Source organism: Larimichthys crocea, chromosome XIX (assembly GCF_000972845.2).
Source record: "Larimichthys crocea isolate SSNF chromosome XIX, L_crocea_2.0, whole genome shotgun sequence".
NCBI classification, from domain to species: domain Eukaryota; kingdom Metazoa; phylum Chordata; class Actinopteri; family Sciaenidae; genus Larimichthys; species Larimichthys crocea.
Genome location: NC_040029.1, coordinates 631,456 through 649,767, shown reverse-complemented (window position 1 = coordinate 649,767; position 18,312 = coordinate 631,456).

Here is an 18,312-nt window from a genome sequence, read left to right as displayed (position 1 = left end):
ACAATCAAACAGATGACGGTGTCTGTATAACCAGGGATCTCCTCTTACTGGTACATTTCCAAGATCTCAGAGACAACAGTTGGCAAATCCACCATCATATGTCGCGTGTCCTCGCCTTGATCAAGTACGTATTCATGGAGCGCCTTCATTTACATAACATCAATATGAGTTTTCCCCGAAATCTGGCAGATGAACCATTTTGCAAATAGCTCTTGTTTTATGGTAATGCAGCTCATTACTCTGCATTGATTGATAGAATGCAACTTGTGAAACACGAGCGTGACTTTCTCGAGTGTTTTATTAGGGGCGTTTTATCCTGATTTTTTTTTTTTACGATACGCCTCGTGATGATTTGCCACAGCGGTTCAGAGCATTAGTTGCAAACGGCGTTGCCATCATTCATGAATGAAGATGTACAGTAAATGGGTCGAACAGATGGAAACTTAGTTGAAGTAATCCAGTCATATAAGGCAGCCGCTCATGTGAATCGGATGTATTTCAAACGTCAATTACAAGTTTTGTTTCGTTTTTTATCGAAGGCGATGTTCCACTTTAAACAATTTGAAGAAAAGACAGAAGGGTCCATTTACACCTCGTTTCAGGCGCCTGCAACACAGAAGCTCTTGTCACTTCTGTAACAGGTAAAATGTTTAACACATACTTTAAACATAATGAGGCTGGGTTTTTTTTTTTAATACACAATCTGTTCTTTTCAAAAATGATTTTTCAAACAAAAACTGTGATTCATCGTCTCGAGTCTGCGAGTCTTTACTGGACTGACTCTGGTGAAACCGGATCATATTTTATGGAAGAAAATGTTTGATTTGTGATTTACAGAGTTTCCTGATGGACAGCGAAGTAAACGGCTGCACAATGTAGCGGCTGTTAGATAATGATAGCTCAGTTTGTTAGCCGGGACTGTGAGCTCAGAACACCGGCGGAGTGTTAGTGTTTGTATCACAGGAGTTTTGGACCACCGAGAAGAAGAATAGGAGGTTTTTTTAATTTTTTTTTTGAGGAATGCCGATAGGGAGTGGAGCCGGTGTCATGCCAGAACAGGAGCTGGGCAAGCAGGAAATGTAATTGAGCTCAGCAGCCTCTATGGACATAATGACAGAGTGACTTTAGCGAGATAAAACGCTGAAAGACAGACACCGAGCCGGGCTGACTGCTGTTGGACTAGTAAGCGTCCTGGCTCCAGCTTCATGTTAAACACTATTTCCTTTGTGTGAAGGCTGCTACGGATAAATATCAGACCTGGTCTTTGTTCAAGACTTTGTTCTTCCATAAATAGTCAACCCAACGACCCAAGGTGGCCATGAAACGAACAAACTGTTGTTCCGATTAATCAAGAAAAATTTAATTATCTCACCAGAATTCAACTGAAAAATGTTTCTTTTCATAACTCTGTTAAAGTTCAGGGAGACTAGCATCCATTGAAATCTTTGATAAAAGCTGTATTATTCTTAATTTAATTTTCTTTTTAGCTGGAATCTGAACAAATTGCAGACTACTCATAAATATTTAAGCCAGAAAAGAATTTAAAATATGTTAATCCACGGCCACACCTCACAATCTGCTGCAGCTCAGCTGTGAATAGTCTCACAGGCCAATAATCTCTGGGTTTGTCCTCAGGTTATAGAGATCATGTCTGGAATGGAGATGTGCGGCTCGGGGTTTTCTTTTCAGTTTCACCTCACTCGAGATTAAAAACAAAGTTCAGGACGTCTTCACTACTTCTAATGGGATGCAGAACATATGTTGTTTCTTTAAAAACGGCATACTATACAGAGAATTTAAATATAAATCATCCAACATGCCAAATGTGTGTTTGCACATATGGGAACACAGGAGTGCACCTGTGCTGTTTAATTAGCATACTGTGATTTATCTGCGTGCGGTGGCTGCGCTCACGTCTACGTTAGGATGTTTTGGGGTTGCATTGCCGAGTTTCCCTCACATGAATCTGTTGATTTATTGCTCTCGCACACTGAAGCCAATCAAACATGTGTCAAGTTTTTTTTTGAATAGAAGCATTTCCAGCTGCTGAGAGAGAAAACATGAAAGAAGTGGATGAGATCCTCTCACAAGTACAAAGAAAAGGTCGACACACTCGCGCGACCGCCGCTGCACACCAGGCGGATTAGTCGTGACATTTTTCTTTTGCCATACGCCACAGATGGAAAATGGAAATGATGGATGTCAATAGAACACACCGATCAATGTTGCCGTAGCTCATTTCCACTCCAAAAGAGAAAGAGGACGAGAGTGGAGGGTGGTGGAGGGATTTGGAAACCCTTGCCAGGAGTTGCCGTGGCAACGCAGCCGTTCGGTCAAACCGAAGCTGATAACTTATTTTGCTCCAAGCTGGGAGATATCAGTGTGATCAAGTGTTTGAGTTGCTCCTGACACGTCTGCCTCATAAAGGAGTCCTCGTTGCCTCGTTCCAGATCGTCGTCTGTTTTTATGGCTGCGTTCACGGTCAGGTACACACCGGCGGTGTAGGACATGCATGAATATGGCTCATTTTCCGCGATAACCAGGACACTCGTGCACAGATTGGCTCGTACCGGCTGCTGTTTTTACGTGTCCGCGCCTGGGTCTTAGCACTTCTTCTTCTGTGGTGCTGCGGCTGTTACAAAAGGAGGGGTGTGTTATGTAAACGGGGAACCATACATGCAGACACACTTATTATACCGAGTATTAAAGCATTCACACTTCACTTAAGTAAGAGTACCAAGCATGTAAACATCCTACAATGAAAATAGTGTTTTATACTAAGTATCAAAAGTACTGTACAGAGACTCTGACTGATACTCTTTAATATTTTGTTGATGCATCAATGTGTGAGTATCATTTCTTTGGAGCTTGTCGAGGTGGAGTAGGTCTTGACCGCTGACAGTATAAAGAATGGAGAGACGTTTGAGGAACTGCAGTTTTTGGCACTTCTGGCATTGGCTTCACTTCACAGCATACCTCAGAGGCCACATAAGTGTACTGTATATTACATTTTTGGACTTTCTCTATTTTTTTGTGCTTGCAGAAATCTTAAATCGGGCATTGCATTTTTATAAACTAGCCACATATTCTTGTGTTTTTAGTGTTAGTCTGCGATATAAGTAGCTGTAGTAGTAAAAAAGTAGTAAAAAGTGTAATATTACCCTCTGAAATGTAATAAAAGTATGAAGTAGCAGGAGGTGAAAGCGCCAGAATTTGAATAAGTTGTGAAACACACTGAATATCTCCAACAGGAGACTGATTTTAAGAAGTAGAAGTGTCAGACATCAGAATATTTTGACTTCAGTGTCTGTTCGGAAACGCCAGAGACACCAAATTCTTTTTCCCCATAATGCAAATAGATAATTGTGTTTTTGTCTTTTTTTTTTTCCAGCCTCACAGGCTTCCTGTAAAAGTCTGATATCGTCGGTAGTTGTTTTCTCAGCGCTCCTCCAGAGAGGTCAGAACATTGCAAACAGTTTTCAGAGGCTGAGAAGTTTCCCACTGTGATGAGTAAACTGACCTTTATGTGTAGAATTGTCGGAGTTGCCCCGTTTCAGTCACTTTTTGAGGTTTTCTGGGAGATTGTGCCTCCCCCCTGTAGCTCTGGTTTGCAGTCTGATGGCAGGTGACAACACTTTGCTTGACTTTAAACTTGTGGGTTTTTTGGACCACGCCCAGATTCACGCTTCAAAATCAAACGGCCTCGGAAACAAACAATGCACTGTTGACGGGAGTCTTATTTTCGGTAATATGTCTGTCCAACTTGAAGGTTGAGTCCACTCAACAGTGATTATCCACTTGTTTTTTTCCAGTTTGTGTTTGATTTTCAACTTAAATCGTTAATTATGATAAAAAGTTTTTCTGTGATGAGCGGAGAGCAAAGGTGACGGGAAGAAAGAAATTTGTGCTTCGGTTTCACAACTCTTTATTGGATTTTTACCACTTTGCTTCACACCCGGAGATAATGGATTTTTTTTTTTTTTAGTATGAAGACACACAATTTCATCTCTCAGCTGCCATTAACGAGATCTCTGACATTTTGAATCTCAGAAAGCTGTTCATCTTCGAGAGGCACTTATCACATATTTTAACAGATTTTCTGCGACTTGTAGTTGAACTTCAAGACGACCATTTTTAACCCCGAGCTAAAACAAAGCGCTGTATAATAAAGTGAGTGAGGCTTGTAACGGCGCCGTTTTTCCACTCGTGAAAGGTTTAACGACGCCAAATAAGTGCCTCGTTGGGCAAAGATAAACAGGCTTTATGTATTAAAATCAGGGTAATCAAATGCAAGTTATTGTATTCATTCAATCTTGGTTTATTGTTCAAAAAAACACCTAAATAAAACATAAATCTTCATCTGCAATGGGGTTTTAAGTGTCAAATAAAAGGCCCCGCGGCCAGTCGAAAGAGAAGGCTCTCTGTTTGTGTGATGACTAGTTGAGAGGCAAACATCACACTCATGCTGATTGGTTTAATTAAATGTGCCAGAGTGACAGCACATTCAGGAGGGGGGCCGTCCATTTTGAAAGCGATCACTGTAATCACACACTTGTTGTAATTGGCAATCTGATGCGACGGCACTTTCAGTCAAATTGCAGGATATGCACGTCAACTGTTTGTATGTGGAATAAATGTGAACTGCTTCTTGCGTTTGTGTTGATTTCTGTTGATGGGTGGACCTGATTGTAACTCGCCTCTGAAAGCAATCTTGAGTTGCACTTTGGAAATTTACCCAGTGTTTGCAGGATCTCTTCGTCTCGGTGCTGAACCCTGCACCCTCCTCCGTGCTCCTCTTAGCTTGACATGTTAAAACTTCTCAGTCTGTCTTTAAAACATCACTCTTATGACCTTATGTGCATTGAAACACTTGCTGTAATTGTTCCTCTTGTCCATACTGGCTGTAACGCCACTAGAAGTGATGGCAGCCAAAATACACAGTCCAAATAAAGCCAAAATGAAGTTATTATTAGTTTGAATTAGACAAATTAAGTGGGTATAGTTATGTTAGAAGAAAAAAATCCCTTTTTTCTACTCTTATACACCAAAACTAAACTGTACTAAAAAGACAGTGACTAATAACTGTTTTTGTTTTAAGCTGGACTTCAGGGATCAGTCACTTCTGTAAATTCAGGCAAAGGAAAATCTTCCTTGCCACTGTCGCCAAGCGCTTGCTCATGGTGGGAATTGTTGGGTCTCTGTAAATAGTATTCTAAACAATATTGTTGAGATCTTTGGTGCTGTAGAAATCAGATTGAACTAAAAAACTGATGCAACAGAGCCCAAGATGTCCTGACTTTTAGTCCCCAGTACAGGTCAAGGATCTTACACCCCCCATTAGCATATTTTAATGAGTTACATACGTAAAATGGAAGAAAATGGACTAAAAAGTTGACACACTTTGTTATCTGGCCTTTGTGGACAGATGTATTATATCTATGTGTTTGTGTCAGACATGTAGGACATGGAAGATGGAAAAATGTAGCTCCGGTGTCACACCATAAAACATTGTAGCAGAAGACAACTATATAATAACCAGCAAACATCCATCTGTCCATAACCGCTTATCCTTATCAGGGTTGGTTGGGGCTGGAGTTAATCCAAGCTGGTATTGGGTGAGAGGCGGAGTACAGGGCGGACACAGTTTAGAGCCACCGGTTAACCAACGCAAGCCTCAGCTGGTTTGTAGAAAGATTTGAAGGTTGCGCCCATTCAATTGAATGGAATATGTGAATGTAGAAAAAGTTGAATATTTTAAAAAGTATGAATGGTATAAATTAGTAAAATACACACCATAATGTGCTGAATGAGCTGAACATAGTGATACTTGAATGGTTTCTGTAGCACAAAGTATGTGGGAGTAGTGGAAAATGAAAGATTTGAAGGTTGTGCCATTCAATTGAATGTAATATGTGAATGTAGAAAAAGTTGAATATTTTAAAAAGTATGAACGGTATAAATTAGCAAAATACACACCATAATGTGCTGAATGAGTAGAACAATGTGATAGTTGAATGGTTTCTGTAGCACAAAGTATGTGGGAGTAGTGGAAGTTGAAAGATTTAAAGGTTGTGCCATTCAATTGAATGTGAAAAAGTTGAATATTTTAAAAAGTATGAATGTTAGAGATGAGTAAAATACTTCTCATGTCCTAAATGGAGCTGAAAATTGTGATAGTTGAATAATTTCTGTAAGACAAAGTATGTAGAAGTAGTCAGGTGCAAAAAAAAATAGGTGTAAGAATAATAATTTTTTGATTTTGGACGCCGGTTCAGCATGTTTTCATATTTTTTTCATGTTTCTGTGTTTTGTGTTGACGTAAAGCTGCTCCAAACAAATTTGGTGGTGTCCCTTTAACAAAAAATTAATAATGTAGGTATAAAAATATCCAAGTTTACAAACATGCTGTGCCAGAGAATAGAAATTGCGACAATCTATAATATAATATATGATATAAAATGAGTCCTGAATCTTTATCTGGAGTCTAATTGTGACTCTTACCTTCCTCTACCTTTCATGGCCTATTATTAGTTGACATTTGCTGTACTTCAGTATCGCTCTGTAGGAGGAACCTGTTACGAGATCGAGATCAAACGGCTGAAAATATTTGTGTCCGGACCTTTCTTTCTTTCTTTATTAGTCTCCGTCTAACACTTACACATATTCACAGTTGTACTGTTTCACCGGTTTTCCTTCAGGGCAGTATGTGGAGACTGCGTCTATGTAAGCCAGAACATTGCTATTGATTCCTGGGCACCTCGGCTGAATCAAACAGTTTCTAAGGGGGGTTTTGGCTTGACGGGTTGATTTGACAGTCAAGTCGAGCCACTGCTCATATAACGAGCAGCTCCTTCTTTCCAGAAATAAAGAAATATGTTCTCTCTCTCTGCACATTTAATTTAGTTGTTTAATGATGTTCTAGTGAATTAGTTCTGCTTTTAATCTCGGTAATGTATTCCACAGTTTAGCTGCCGCTGAATAGCTGGGACTGGTCACTCTGCCTTCAAGAGTTTGGAGCTCATCAATCACAATTTAATTAGTTTGGGTTTCCGTAGACTTCTCCATCCTGCCAAGAACAGAACAAATCGAGAGAAGCAGTCAAACTTCTGGTGTGAAGTTGGAGAGAAATATCAAATATTGGCACAAAATGTAGGCGACTGGCAGCTGAATCCATATTTCTGACATACGGTGCTTTTCTAACGGGACTAGGGGTACAAGCAATGATTGGCTGTGACTGCAAGAAGACACACAGAGAGAGTGAATGAATAAATTCAGTTGAGTCTTGCAGCTGCTCTTCGGTATGAGGTTTTAAGAAAAGAACCAAAGGCCACAGTGGAACCTGTGTGCACCTTCAAAACAGACTTCGACTGTGATTTATTTTACACTTCAGCGTCGAGCTTCGACGAGCCAACGTCTGTCCCAATTAGATTACATCGAGTATTAATTGATCACTCGGATTAAATTGAGTTTGCTCAGCCGTGAGCGTGTAGGAAGTGCAGCGCGATCGCTCAGTTGTTTTGGACTACTCTCGCTCCCAGGTGCAGTTTTGATTGACAGATACTCGACTGCAGTGCCGGACGGTGAGATGTAATAAAGTGTCGAGACAGTCGCGAGTACAGTGTGTAACCAAGAGCAAACCGGAAAGCTGTGTGTGTGTGTGTGTGTGTGTGTGTGTGTGTGTGGTTTGACTGTTTCTTGATACAACTTTAAAACTGAGAGGAGGCTGATTTAAAACCGTCCTTCGGTTTATGCAAAATGCCAAACTTAAAGCTGAAATAAACCTAAAATATCTATCTTGAGGAGGTTTAGCACATTAAACACTTCATAGATGACACACTACATGCAGCGTAAGTGGAGTCCTCAAGTGCAAAATTAGAGTAATTTAATTAATTTATGCCTCTTTTATTACATTTCCTGTTTTAATTCATGCTTTCATCAGGAGTGGATCACAGAGTGGGCACCTTCCTCAGGTTCACACTGTTTTTTAAAATTTGATTAATGGGATGAATACGCACCACTAAATTACAATATCAACAGATTTTAGACAAGGGACTTTATTCTTGCCTAATGTTAAAGCCTCCACACGTTAAAGACGCTTTAATCTTTTCTTATATTGGGACCATTTGTTGGATGTGCTTGCATAAATCTGCATAATTTAAACAGTTCGTTTAAAGTCAACTCATCAAATCTCTGTTGAATGGCCAAATTTATAGAATGGTTTTTATTCTATGTCTCATTGTAGGTTGAAAAATGTTTTAATTAATATAAATGTGTGATAGAGTGACTAATTAGCATGATTTGATGTCAAATAGGTTGTCTTAAGGGCCTGTCATTGGTTTTCGCAGGTATTTGGTTATAAACCAGTTAGTATGAAGTATTGGACACATTTTAAATTTAACATAATGGTGGCATTAACATCAACAAACATTAATGTCTGCACCAAATTCTAAGCTGGCGTTGGTGGAGACCAAAACTGGAGCCGAAAGGGAAGCGGATATTGGACACTCATTCATCAGGTGGTTGAATAAACCGGTATGTTGCTTGGTTACTGCCGACACGTGGGCCAGGTTTTACTCCAGGGAACAATGTCTGCATCAATGCAGCCAACAGTTGTTGAGACATACCAGTCAGAACCGATTAGCCTTAGACTAGAGGTAAAATCAAGGGGTCACCAAAGTTATTAGAAACCATCCTCTGGGTACCATGAACATTGAGAAGTTGTTTATATGTTTAGAGTTAATCCATGATCCGTGACGTTCATGCGATGAATGAATCATCGTCCTGCTAAAGGACATCTTGAGGAGACTCCTAAACCTTTAGATAATGGGCAGGTCCCTTTAACAACTGCACCACCTTGGCACAACTCATTATTATGATTAATGGTGCCGCCCTCCGTGCAGGTAATTACAGCTGTTTGTATATTTCCGTATGTATGTAGTTGTTGATTTGCTAATTTGCGATGTGGAAGTCGCCGTCAGGAGGCCAATTTGAGGATCCTTTATGATGGACGACGGTTTCTATCGGAGCCAGCGGTGTGAGACCGGGTTATGACTAAGGTCACTCCAGATGGAGTTTGTGGGACTGTAGGTGCTTGCAAGTCGGTGTCATCAACATAGATCACGGAGCCCACCGAATGACCGAGCCGCTCCGCCGCTTTTTAACTGCTGCTACAAAGACGGAGAGGAAGATGGAGGAAGAAGGAGGATGAGGAGGAGGTGTTTTTTGTGCTTTTTCGGGTAAATGAGTAAAGATGGAGAGACAAAGGGCGGCGTAAGAGCACAAGTAGCGGTCCGGCCTGGCCCTCCCTTCAGCACGGTCTTGATTTATCATAAGTGGAACGCGTTAACTGCTGCGTTTAGTGTAGCCACATAGAATACCCATCTTCCCCCTCCACTCCTACACTACCTCGTGATCGTTATGTCATTTGTTTATGATCCACGGCTCCCTCGTAATGGGGCCCGTTTGGCGTAATGCTATCCATCAGTCTTCCCAATGGCCTACTTTCACATAGACACCCCCCCCCCTCCTCTGTGATGCATTAACACAAAAAATGTGTTAAACCAACGATTGACTTTGAAATAGCGACGCGAGGACGTAGGTGTTTTTCTTTCTGGAAAAAGGCAGAGTCATTGCCGCTGAAGAGGACCTCTACGACTGTTATAAACACCGTGTGAGTTTATTTGAGATTCAACTCGAAAAAATCACACTTAGTGTGTATTATTAAAAATTAACTGTAATCCCTTATCTGCTGCTTTCCCTCTCGGCATTTTGCATTGGACTTGTTTATTTCTTTTTTTTGTTTCTGCCGGACTCACTCAAGAAAGTCCATGCTTCTTCTTCTTATCCTTTTATTTTCTCAAAAGTGCCTCGGTAACCTTGTTAAAATTCCTCATTTTATCTGAGAGCCGTGGCTTGAAAATGTCAAGGTATCACATAAATCACGCTCGCTATCTCACACGCGGCGGCTTAAATGTTGAACATTGTCCACGCGCAGAAATAACTCCACCCGAGCCACAATATCTACTGACATTTGGTGTCGATAGCGACGAGATCAGTGTCCGTTTCTCTAATAATGACCCGCAGAATAATTTCAGCCTCTGAGAAAAGTTATTGCATGTGGCAGAGGGCGTAATATTAAAGGACTGACTGTTTCATTTGCCGCGACATGAGCTGACCCCACAGCCACCCTGACTAGTGGGGAAAATGTCAAAACACTCACGTACCGATCACCCGTGCCCGGGTCGCAGCGCGTGGTTGGACCGACATAATAAAGCCAACCTTTACATGCTGATGCATGCAATGTATCCGGGTAAAGATACACCTGAATACACATGTATTTTTGTCCATGACAGCAGGTTATTCATTAAAATAAATATTAAACGTTGAACAAATTGAATTAAATTGCAGCTGTAGGCGCTGAGTAATGAAACATTTTTCTCTCTCAGGAACACTTTTAGTCGTAATGTGTGAATTTAAAATGACAAATAATGATAAAACCTCGGATCCGCAGAGCTTTCCAGCTTATTTCAGTTCATTGGTTCCATAAATTTAGCTCTTTTTGGGAGCTTGTAGTTTTTAAATCCAAATTTATCCAACATGTTCTCATCCGATGGCACAAACAGAGTTTTGGATGTGCAGGAAAGGATAAAGTCAGGTGACCTTCAGCGTTAACTATAATAAACACGTGGTTAATGTTGTGAAGTTGTTGTAGTTTGCTTTGGTTTAGGCGCCAAAACTAATTGGTTACGTTTAGGCAAAGATTACTTACGTATGTGACGTAAATTAACTTGCATATGAAACCTAAAAGAAGTCAATGTTTCCTGGGTTTTAGTCCCGTGTTTTATCCATCCTTCCAACCTTAATGTAGACTTCCCTTAGCTGGTGTTGGTGGTGGAGACCAAAAATAGAGCTATAAAGGGAGTGAATATTGGACTCCCATTGATCAGGTGACTGAATGAACAGTTGTGTTGCTTGGTTATATGTAACTATTTGCTAACATAGTGTTGTAGTGTTGGTATGGCCAGGTTTAAGTTCAAGTACAGCTGAGAGGGCACGTTGTTCCAACAAAGTTGGCACTAAAATGAAAAACAAACAATTGTTGAATTAAATATAAGACAATTCATTGTTATTCTTGCAGCCACGCAGCTAAAAATCAAATGACTGCAAAGCTACTGTCGAGAATAAATGTCCCATCCACCAACAATATTGACAGTCTTATGATAACCTTCTGCTTATTGGCTTGAAATGAAAGCAAACATGTTAATGAGTCAACTGTCAGACCTGAGACTGAAACATCTGCCGCACTTTTTGTCATTTAAATGAGGACTGTTGTTAATGTTGCTTGAAATTAATGACATCAATAAAAATCAGAGCATTGAACAAAGCCGGGCGATGTGGTGGATTAATCTAACACACGCACACATCTGCCTGCTTCTTTTTTCGTAGCTGAAATCTGACACATCACTTCGAAGTGTCGGCATCCTTTGATTGCTGAGAAATTAAATTTGTGATCCAGATGTTTTATTACACCTGTGAACTCCTGCCAGGCGTCTTTTTCTGGTGTTTCCTCACCTCCCTTCTCGCTCCTCTTCCAGCATTTGCAATCTGGTGGAGCTATCGCGAGTGAGTCTAAGAATACGCTTTCATCTCGTGCTCTGAGATCTTTTCGGTTCAGTTTTGGCCACGATGTAGCTGGACTGTACAGGATTTAGCCAGCGCAGATGGTCATTCGAAGAGGTGGACTCTGTGTTCGGGGTGTATTGACGTGCCCATTGGTTCCCATTTGAGGACTACGTGGCAGGTTTTGTTGTATCTGGGTGAGGATGTGCTTTTGGGGTTGATTCATGTGCCTAAAAAGGAACTGGAAAGACTTTAAATGGCTGCCAGATCTCCAGTCCGTCAAAGCCAGCCTAAAACATCCGGCCAACACAATACTTTGAGTGGTGCACCCTCTGTGTTCAGCTTCTTTGACTTCCCCATAAAACAGCAGGGCAAGCGTTTGGTCGATGCCAAGGTGCATACATCTACACTTGGTGGGCTTGAACATCACTGCGACTCTGAAAGCTTTCATTTTAGCCCAGGATATGTGGGCTGTAGAGAGACGTGGCAGGAGTCCTGGTGGTGGTGGTGGTGGAGCTGTTTACTGGCACAAGGAAGACTTGAACACGAGAGCACGCCAACAATATCGAGCTATAAGCGAGAGGCAGGGAGGGGGAAGCAGATGGGCCGCAGGCATACACCTTTATCCTAACTGCTGCACAATATATAATGACACCTTTGGGGTTTGTTATGAACGCTCACACTCTCTGTACAATGACAACTCTGCACCAAAGTGTTAACAGATGGATCTGTAATGTGTGGAAGAGGCAGCAGTTGTCACAAACGACGTGACGTATCGAGTCCTCTGACACGCTGAAAAAAGCAATCTGCTCGCAAAGCGATGTAAATTCCTCTGCGCGGCGCGAGGTCACGTCCCCTGAGTTTCCATTTTCAAAGTGTCTGTTGAGAATTTTCCCATAAACTCATTTATGAAGAGAAGTAGAGTTCTTTTGTAACAAGGCGTGTACTTTATGAGACACAAGGTCGAGATGGAATTTCATTTTAAACCAACGCGTCACCTCACCACGCTCCTCGACCTCAGTCAAAAATACACATTGTACAACAAGTAGATCCCACTGAGCAATCTGATTGGTCGACTACAACTTTTATGTGCTCAAACCAGCAGCACACCTGACTCGTCACTAAAGATATTACTCCGCTACCTCCACATCATGAAAACGTGTGTGAAAATATATATGTACATAACATGTAAATAAATATAATTACCTCACCCTTAATAAAGTAATACATCTGAATCTTTTAATGAATGTTCTGGATTTTATGGAGCTGTTAGACCGCCTCGTTAATACAGGTGTGTACCTCGTTAATAGAGGTCTGCCTCGTTAATACAGGCGTGTACCCCGTTAATAGAGGTGTGTGCCTCGTTAATAGAGGTGTGTGTCTCGTTAATAGAGGTGTGTGCCTGGTTAATACAGGTGTGTGCCTGGTTAATACAGGTGTGTGCCTCGTTAATAGAGGTGTGTGCCTCGTTAATAGAGGTGTGTGTCTCGTTAATACAGGTGTGTGCCTGGTTAATACAGGTGTGTGCCTGGTTAATACAGGTGTGTGCCTTGTTAATACAGGTGTGTGCCTCATTAATACAGGTGTGTACCTCATTAACACTGCTGTGACTAATTCCAGGTATTAGTCATGCACTTTTTGTTCACAACAAGCAAAAAAAAGTTTATTTTGCCTCTAAGTATGAAAATGTTTGATAATATATTTTATTTAAGGTGGTTATTGTTGTATAATTACACTGTTCATTTTATCCACTCTACCCTAGTGCTATCAGACCATGCAGTTGTTCTTCTGTAAGTCTTGAGAGTTAGAGCCACCTGATTTATTAAAAAAACATAACGAGTAAATGTTGCAAAATGTTCAACCTGACAACATATTTATTTTCTCCTGCAGCTATTTGCTTCAACTACAACATGAATAATTTATAGCTTATTGTTTGGGAAACATCTTAACTGAGAAAGTTAAGTGACTTATAGCAGAAATAAAAAGTAAAGGGTGGGCTGGCGTTACTTATTGTGTAACTTTGTGGAGCTAAAAGTGCTTTTGTTGTGTAGATGTACCACATGTTGATTGCACAAAGTTCTGTTCTTTGTACGCCCACCTTCCACTTCACTGGAACAACTCACTGAAAATAATCCAGACGGCAATTAATACCAAAACATGTTTGGCGAGAGAAATTGGCAGGACATGAACGAACTTTGAAGCCAAAGGAATTTGTAGTTTGGTGATGTTTGTGACGCTAATCGTCACACAACTGGGACTACTTTTCGACCCAAGAAATAGTCCCTCCACTCCAAAAATACGACATGTTTCAGTGTAATTCGATGACCCGACCCTTTAAGTCCCGTCACTCAGCCTTCATTCGTCGAGGCTGCACGTGTAACCATTAAAGGGTGTCATGTTCGCGTCATATCACACTCTTGAAGTCAAATTTTTCCAGGTGTCCGCCGTGACAGGCAGGCGCTGCCGTGTGATTTTGAGTGCTCGGCAGAGACCCAGGCGGCTTTAGCATGTGTTCATTAGTGAATACTGGGGAAGCTTATCATTGTGAATGGCCTCATTAGTGATAGGGATTAATATGCGGCGAGTTCATTAGAGAGACAGGCGGAGGAGTCGTGTTGCCAGAATTGCAACAAGGCCTGCTGGTCTGGGCCGTCCCCCTCGTCTCTCGTGTTGCTTCAGCTATTAACAACGAAGCCTCTGAAGAGTTTTGATCACGCGGCCGACGACACGGCGTGCGCTGAGGTTGAAGATGAATAATAAACACTTGTTGGAGTTTGACAGCTTTTTGTTTTAGCATGTGACAAATGCTGTCGTCTCAATACGCGTTAGACAAAATGTCTAATTATAACGGCTGCCCTGACAGGAGTGTGTAATCTCAAAACACCACACAGGGACTTTAAAGTGTACATTATGTTGTAGTAACTAATTAGCAGCACATTACGGTGCTTTTATATGACAAATAAAACCTCTATGATTTATGTAGCAATAAGAAAAAGCTACAAAAATCGACTCATTTTGCTCCCACTAAGGTGAAAGCTGCAGAAAATGTGGCATATTCTTGCTCCGAGTATCTTAATTCTGTCGTACCCAGTGGAAATATGGCATGGCATAAATATTAGACTGAGCTAACACGCAGCAAACTCACTCCCTCTTTGCATTTGAATGACGCAAAGCTGCTGGGGGGTCCGCCGCACACACACCAAGAGCATGCTGAGACAGGGACTTTAAATATTAACCGCAACGTTATCGTGTGTTCTTTTATTTATTGAACACTTCACCGGCCGAAGACTCCACGCCCGAGTTAAAAAGTTCACCGGAGCACGCCGCTTCTCCGTACGGAGGCTTTAAAATGCCCACGGGTCAACAGGCTTTGTTCCTTTCCGCCTTCGCAGTAACACTCAGAGGAGCTGCCTTTATGTTGAGCCGCTTTTGTTTGACTCTTCTGTTTTTATTCTGTTACCCGTTCCTCTCTGTAGTGCATACGTTATTATGTGCACTGTACCGCTCGTAGAGAGAAGTTTCTTGAGTGCTATTCTAGCAGAAACATCACTTATGCATGGAAGTAAGCTGTGGAAATGAATCTATAAATTACAGTGTAATTATACAACACCACACTGAGTGGTTACCTACACTGGGAACATGTGTAAGAAGAAAGTAAGAACACAAACGTTGGGGAATGAGCTGTCAATCAAAGCATGCACGCTCTTAATCCTGCATAACTTGAAGCCTTAATATAATGTGAACAGGTGAGTTGTATATAAATTCACCCTCAGTACAGTTGTCATGAACGGGGAAATTGGCTACAGAGACCAAAACTGTTTTTTGTACCAGGCTGTAAACATGTTTATTTCTGCTGTGAAACATGGGGACTTATGGAGACTGACTCACTTCTGGAGCCAGCCTCAAGTGGACGTTTGAGGAACTGCAGTTTTTCGGCACTCTACTTTATTGGCTCTATTTCCCAGCAGAGGGGGGTTGCCATGGAAACGCTAGAGATCAAATCAAAACACCTTTTGAAGTTGTTTGTCTTTGATTATGTCCATAAATGGTCAACAGGAAGCGTGCCTTATGTGATGTCACACATTCTAGAGCCTTTGATCTGGACTGTCTATATAAGTGGCACCAACACTGCTACAGAAACTCACCAGATTCAAGGATCCCAGAGAAGGAAGACGACTCTTATGGAAACAATGAACTCCCCGATGAACAGCACCGAGCCTGCAGCTGCTTCTGCTTCTGGCTGCGAGTCTCCAGTCGAGACAGACAGTCAGAAGCAGCTTCGTCAGTTTGTCACCATGCTGACCTTAAGACTGTTACACAAGTGTAACACTCTGCAGAGCCGTACCAAGGAGCAGTGGGTGGCCCACATGAAGACTCTGGTTAGCCAGACCATGGAGGGGCTCACTGTGACGGGAAACTTCTGCCCAGACGGGAAGGACATCAACAAGGTGTGCAAGGCCGTGCAGAAAGATCTGCAGAAGAGGTACGGCAGCAAAGGACTGCTGCAGACTGTCATTCTGCTAGAGGACGCAGCCGTTGACGCCGACATCGCCCAGTGTCTGCAGACTCACACCAGAGCTTTCATCGCTGAACAGGCCAAGAAACGCTCTTCTCGCAGTCGGTGGAACGTGTTTGAAGCTTGTCTTGGTGTGGTCGCTGTAATCGCCTATTTGGTGTTATTTGCACTATTCGCCTGACGTGTAGTGCTTTCCAGGTGTGAGTGTGATCAGACTGTTTTTAGGAACACTGATCACATTCACACCTTTTGGTTTTCTCCGGGTCGCTCCGGTTCGCCACCGTTTCATTTTAACGGGAAAAAAACTTGTACTTGACTTTCCATCTGGTCACAGTTCATGTTTGTTTGGGGTTTTTCCTCCGGGTCGCTCCGGTTTTCCCCTCTCGATCAATTCGATCGAGGAAAAAAAAACTTTTTCCAACATTATAATAAAAGTACATTAGTACTGTTGATTTCACGTTTAAGGACAGTGTTTTATTCCATATTATATATATAAGTAGGTCCGACCGAGCAATCTGATTGGTCAACTAAACGTTTACAATGTGCTTTTAGTGTCATCACTAAAGATATCACTCCGCCACCTCCACATTGTCACGTCCTGAAAATATAAAACATGTAAACAAATACACTGGAAGTCAAACTTTAATAAAGTAATACATCTGAATTTACAGTTTCAGCTTTCTTCAATGAATATTCTGTTTGTTATGGAGCGGTTAGACCGCCTCGTTAACACAGGTGTGCACCTCGTTTGTGTGCAGCATGTCAGTGATCAAACAGTTCAGTGACTCAGAGAAAACATTTTTAAAGACTAAAGGTGGACTAATATGGACTGATGAGGAATATTTGGTCAGATAAAAACATGTTCGTTTTGATTCCATCGATCTTTGTTCAATATATTTTGACTTTTGAACTTACTGGAAATGTTTGGATCATCCTCCATCACCTGTGCAGGTGAGTCATGATAGCTAGTTTAAAAATAAATATGAAGTTCACGGACTGAGGAGCCGAATGTGTCCATGGAAAAATCGTAGACACATAAGAGTCTACTGCTGTGACTGATTGAGTGAAGATCAGCGTTTATGTCCTGTCATATCATTATAACATATCGGGGTACACTTTCACACGCAAACAAAGTTTATTGTGATTTTTTGGAGTACACACTGTATAAAGAACATCTATTCTTTCAGGTGTGCACAGTGAAAGATGATGTTTCGTGATGTAGTCTAAAAATACTCACCATGTGTGCAAATGGCTGTTATCTTTAAAAATATGCAGCTATTTCACTATATTCTAAATGTTTATTTAATCCGCTTCTATATAAAATTACAGATTAATTGTTCTTCCGCTTGTAGACTCGATGATGCTTGTAATAATTTAACTTATTTAAGCAGATCTAGTTGTCGAGACGTCGTCAGCGACAGGCTGATTCTGAACCGTCCCCTCTAATCTTTTCTCAATCAAAACACCAACTCGCTTTGTTGCACTCTGAAAAACATCAGCAGCAGCCACCACCGAGGCATTAGCATGCAACAGATGTTGCGTGGCATCGGTGTCTCTCTCACCGCACAGGCTGAAACGGAGCATCAGAAAACAGACTCAAACACAGATGCACTTGACAGCAGAAAGAGGTCGGCGATGCCGAGCTCTGTTTGTCTGACAGCGGCCTCCTCTTCCAGGGTTACAGTAAACTCAGCTGCCAGAGGTTTTTACACCTGACAAGGCAGCTGTTTGTTTTTTTTCCAGGAGAATCAGAGCTTTTAACAGATCGGGAGCTCTCGTGTCCAAAACACGCCACGTTGTTCTCCAACGACGTTTGCCGTGATTAGTGCTGACCTTTGTCTTTGTGGCCTGTAAGCCAGTCCAAAGATGAAATGTGATTGGCTGCTGTGTTAATGAATAAAGCCTTAAATCTTGTGGCTTAGTTACACGGCGTCATGCTGTTATTGTTTCAACGTGTTTGGGTAACAGCATCCACGTTGGAAAAAGAAAAATGGCAACCATGAATTAAATATAACAAAAATAACGAGCGGGCATGTATTTTTTATTATTATTTTCACAAATAATGGTGGCACACTGCAGATAAACCTGCCCCCAGATTAAATTCACACACCCCCCTGGTTTAAATAGATGTTTTTTATTTACATGGAAATAAACCGCATGATCGTGAAGTTGGCAAA